A 6,037-nucleotide genomic window follows, 5' to 3' on the forward strand; every position below is an offset into this window, starting at 1 on the left:
GCAGTCAATAATGTTCCATCGAGGTAGGAGTTGGAAAATCTCTGCACAATGACGCAAAAAGTCATTGTTGTACAACACTAATAAAATGTCTTCAACAGCTGAATCTGCAGCAAACTGCTTTTTCTTTTCAAGTTCTACTTACATTACAAAACAAAAATGCCCGTCTGTTGAAAATACGTCCATTTAGTGGAGATGTTCTTAAACAAAAGTTTATCTTTTGTTTTTCTTCCCCAGTACTATCACTTAATTCATCCCTTTGCTCAAAACCTTCTCAAGAGTCTTTGTTTTTCCATGTATTTCCTCCAATAGAAATAGAGGCGATCAATTACAACATTCTTCATTCCAGCATAGCTGGCCACTTTTCAAAATGCAGTATAACCACTTGCAGCAAACTTCTACAGCAGGAAACTTACTCTGGAACAATTGCTAGGTGCAGATGCTAACAGATAGACTTAGAGTGTTTGGCTGCAACTATTCTAAGGAATTAAACATGCCTGGGAACAGCACTAAGTTCAAGTGGCACCAAACAAGCTATGTCCATAATTGCCAAATTCTCTTCCTCTCCAAAGTCATCTACTAGGAATGACAAACTCTGCCCACGAACCTTGTGAGGTACTGGGAGACGTTGGCCAAGTCTGCCATTGGAAGGACTCTGACTGCATGCTAGCATTTCAAACCATTTCAAAGGCTGGGAATCATTGCCTGACTTTTTACTTATTTATTTTATTTTAGTAGTATAGATACAGCTTTTGCAATAACCAGAGTTATACGTGGATTTTGATATCACAGCTATCAGTACTCAACAACCTGCTTCCACCAATACAGCTTAAAGAGTCATGTGCCAGTTACATACAAAGTCAGTGAACATCTAGGTTTTATCATCTCTGAGGCTGGACTTTAGAGGAAGAACACATAATTCAAGAACTCAAGCACTAGGTTGTTCTATTAAATACTATACTTTTTAGACAAATGCTTTTAAAAGCCAAAATATTCACTTAATTCCTCAGCTGCCTCAATAACCTGCTATGACTTCCTCCCTTCAGACATCATGGCTGTTGGTGGGAACTGAATCCATGACCTTCAGTGTCAAAAGAGCAAAACTTTATTACCTAAGCCAAAAGCTACATCTTCTATCTGTAAGAAACCAGTGGACTATTGCAGACTGTGGGGCTAGCTGTTAGATGAAAGCATGATTACACACTGAGCCAGTGTATTATTACACTTTCACTTCCTCTGCTGAAAGGTCTATTATCCTCTCTGTGGACATGATCTAATGTCTGTTGAAGTCAGCATGAGCTTTTCATTGAGTTTAATCGACTTCGAATCACGATCTGAATGTGAAGCCTCTTTTTACCAGCTAGAATTAAATAGAATATGAGAAATATGAAGAGGAGATCTTTAAATGTATCTACCCATTTATCTATCTATATATACCATAGCATATTTATATTTATCTATATTCCACCTAAACACTGGCTTGAACATACCTGGAATAGCTGTCTGAAGGGGAAAACACAATATGTGAGGGAATCTGGTCTACATTTGATCAAGGGAATATAAAGAGCAGTTTAGGTGCAACTGATAGAAAGATGAAGAAGATGCGTGGGTGAAAGGAAAATAGGAGTAGGAATTCTCAAAAATAACTTTCCCAAAGGGAAACTGAGAAGCTGTTTCATGATGTGTTTTTCCTCTTGCTACTCTGAATAACTTGACTATCTTAGTTCTGACTAATACATTTTTAATATATTAATTATTTTAATTAATACATTAAAACTTTCTCATGTTGCCCAAATCCTCCCCCCAGAATGGCCTTAAACACTTCCAGGGATAGGGCATCCAAAATTTCTCTGCACAATCTTTTCCAATGACTCATCACTCTCATAGTCAAGAATTTCTTCCTCAGTAAAGAATTTCTTCAACAAGGTTGAGGATTTTCTTATCAGTCTATTTCTTGACAACTCCAGGTTATTAGTATATATTCTCATGTCTACTTATTGATGAGCAGTTGCTCAGTTAGACTCTAAAAGGAATGGTACATACTATAGTTCTGCATAAACCATGGATTTCCCCACTTTCAGCCAGAGGTATAATGGCACAATTACAAACCTTATTGTGACAGCCAAAGCTTCCATTTACATCGGTGGAAATCACTCCTGTTGGAAAGCAGGTAAAGACATTATCCTGCAAATTGTGGTTGATTACCACAAAGAGTCTACACAAATGGAATTGCAGTAGAGCAGCTATAGCAACGGATGGATCGGTTTAAATCTGTAGTATGGACAAGTACAGACTATAAATCAGTAAACATTCTCAGTAGACTAGCTATTTCAGCCACAATTATTTATTACAGTGAAGATTAACATACATTTAATGGGTATATAAAAGGCAATAGAATACAGCAACTGAAAGAGCATTACCTGGCATAGAGCTAGGATCAAATTATCCTTTGCATCAAACTCAGAAATACTGACACAACTGAAATTTTGCATAGTTTGTCACTGCCAACAGAGAAATCACTTGGCCAGTATTACGCTGTCTGTAAATAAACTATCATAAATCAGCGACTTACATGCTTTTACAGAGAAAAATGTATTTAATAATAACACAATGCTGACAACTTTGAGCTATTGTATCCAAAATCCTATGCAGAGAGTAGTAGTTACTTCCAAGGATTTGGGGCCACGTTTTCTAAATTTCCCTATCTTCTCCTACATCTTCCAGTCAGCTGGCATCAACAACTACTATACCTACTGCAGGAGATCATAGAATCATAGAATCATTAAGGTTGGAAAAGACCATTAAGATCATCTAGTCCAACCATTAATCCATCCCCACCATACCTACCAAGCCAAGTCCCTCAGTGCCACATCTCCACGGTTCTTGGGCATCTCCCACCACCTCCCTGGGCAGCCTGTGCCAGTGCATTACCACTCTTTCTGAGAAGAAATTTTCCCTAATCTCCAACCTGAAGCTCCCCTGGTGCAACTTGAGGCCATTGCCTCTCATCCAATACTGTATTATTAATCTATAAATCACACTTTGATCAATCAAACCTGGAAACTCAAAGCAGAGTTTGGGACTGTGACATGGGTAACGCCAAAACTGTGAATGAACACTGGTCTTCTGTGAACAGCTTTAAATTTCTTCTACGTGGAACCAACCTCTTAATTAAAATTTCTCCACTAACAGTGCAGTATCCCTAGAGAGCTGTTTTTGACAAGAAATTAGGATAAAAGGAAGGGAAATATAATTTAGGGAAACAGTAATTTTTTTGACATTACCATTTTTGTGTGCTCAGCATGGGTGATCACACCATCTTATCCAATTTTCATTTGACCTAATGACTTCAGTTTGCCTTAATACCAGTGGAGACAAGTAGGCACAGCTAAGGCATGACTCATCTCCTGAATGCAGACAACTGAGTCAGATGAAACCCCTAGACGTGCTTATTTCTTTCCACTGATTATATAGCTCAGATATAAGTGCTTACATTACAGATACTTAATGTTAGGAGGGATGAAGCCTCCCATAAAGACACTGCACTAAATGCAGAAAAGTACTTGCTATCCCTCCATCCACCAAGCACTAAAGGAGCCAATCAATTACATGCTTAAATCTTTTGACCAAGGAATACTTCCTGATATGCTGGTTCACGTACAAGTCTCAGAATAGTAGTAAAAACTCTCAGTAATATTATGGGGGAAATATGTAATAATCATTTATATATCTTATTATCTTTGGGCTGGTGTCTGATTTCTACTCAGTTGTAGATGTTCAGCATTTTACGGCCTGGAAATTCAATGTCTGCATTGAAATCTATCATAAAATCTTTGAAATACAACTGATGTTAAAGAATGTTTCATTTTATTCATTGATTTTGTCAGTTTATGTGATAAAGAAGGTTAACTTCAGTGTCCTATTAACTCTTCTGGGTTAAATTAGTTTTTAGTAGCTTAGAGGATTATGTTTCCACATAAAATTTTATTGGCTACAACATGCTTATTACTCAGATCAAGTAGGGTCTGGTTTTCTGGACTTTATTTTGATCTTGTAAAGTGATTTAATTTTATTAGATTGTTTGATCTTGTCAAAGTGCAGCTGTTAATCTGCGCTTTTCCACAAGCTCTTCTTTCTTCTGGAGAATTAGTTCTGACATTGTGACCAAACTGCTAGTCTTAGTGAAAATCATCTTGCCCACTCATACAATAGAAAAACTTTACATTCTTTCCAGAATCCCAGATGTTTTTGAGGGTACTCACCTTATTCAGATACCCGAATGGTCTTAGTGGGCTGGGGGTAGCCAGGTTACACTTGTCTCTATGAGTTGTTTTAGGTTCACTGCTCAGCAGCCCCACACATTTTTTTAAGGGATTACTTATGTTTCAGATATTGCTGCTTTAATTACATCTATAAAATGTACAGCTACCAAGTTTTCTCTGCAGCTGTGAAAATACAGGGGTTAATTCAGATCACTTTAAACAAGACTCACAACAGATGATAGCTATCTTTTTGTTGTTGTCGTTAGGTTACACTTAAATAGAGATAAGTGCTGTAAACAGTGGCAATAACGGGGAGATAACTTCCATTTTGTTTTTCTGTTCCTATGCAGTTTCTTTTCTGTTTAATCTAGTCTCATACTTCCTGAATCTCAGAGATTTACTAGCTGTTCTTTCTGTCTTTGTTTATGCAAAGACAAAAATAACCCACTGCAGATAAACAGGTATTTATTCTCTATAAATAGAAATTTAGTTTGTTTATTCTTCTCAGGTTGCCTGCTATTCATTGCTACACAGTCCAGAAATATGTTACCAATCTCTGCAGAAAATCAAGGGACACGAATCAACAAGAACATGAAAAGGAAATTGCTGTTGGACTGATCTGCTCTTTCAGCTTCTGTAACTGGACATTACAAAAACTCTAGTTAATTTTTACACCACCAAGGGTATAACACAGCTAAATTTTAGCCATTGTATACATACACTACATATTTACATATATACATACACTCAATGCATGTGTAGTTTCTAAGAAGATAGCTATGTTCAAAATATTCAAAAGGATGAAAAGATAAAGTTGAGAGACTGCTGTCCTGAACAGGATTAGAATCAAAGGAGATAATGAGGTTGTACTAAGGACGCTTTAAAATTGTTCATTACTTCCTACTTATTGTAGACCTCTAACTACACCCAAAGGGGGCTGTTAGTGGGTAGGAAGTCAGTCCACGTTATTACCAGGTTATAATTTTGTCCTTTGCATTGGCCATACATTGTGAATCCCCAAAGTGACTGCAACTATGTGAAAGACTCATGGCAGCTGGAGGTTTTATTCTTCTTAAACTTATGTTGTCATTTCAGCAGCCAGGATGTAAATAGTCAGACTTTCTAGATTGCTTCTCAAATGAATCAACTGTTTTCCCTATCACTTTTTTTGGGTGTATGTATGATATCAAAATTCCCCTTGTATATGTGGATGTTTTGCATTCAATATTTGTGGAAGATCATGTTAAGCAATTTCAGATGGAGTAATGCATTTCACAATGATAAAAACTATAAACGTCACATTAATGACCACGCTTTAACCGCTCTCATAATGTTAACACAAGCTGACATGTGAGGCAATAGAGAAATTACAGCCTCAGGATATCACCTCCCCACTCCAGGTCTATCCCATATTTATCCCCTGCCTGGAGAGCAGCACAACCCCAGTGCAGCAAACCCCTTCTGCATGGCACTGGGCACAAGGAGACACTCTGCACAGCTCAGTGCACATTAACCCAAGCGAAGCACTAGGCTCACAAAACTACAGTGATCCTTTTAATTTGGTTCATTTAGAGCTGCGCACACTTGAGTCCACGGTGCATCTGGGGCAGCAACTTTTAACTGCTTTGTGTTGTTTGCAGCACATTGACTGGGAGGGTGAGTGAAGGACTGTGGTTTTCAGCTGCAATATCACAGCAGTGTGTGCTCCTCTGCCAGGATACCAGCAAATACGTCAACACGTACCACCTCTTCCTTTCAGAGTACATCCCAAAGCTGAT

This window comes from Numida meleagris, chromosome 2 (assembly GCF_002078875.1).
Source record: "Numida meleagris isolate 19003 breed g44 Domestic line chromosome 2, NumMel1.0, whole genome shotgun sequence".
In the NCBI taxonomy this organism is placed as follows: domain Eukaryota; kingdom Metazoa; phylum Chordata; class Aves; order Galliformes; family Numididae; genus Numida; species Numida meleagris.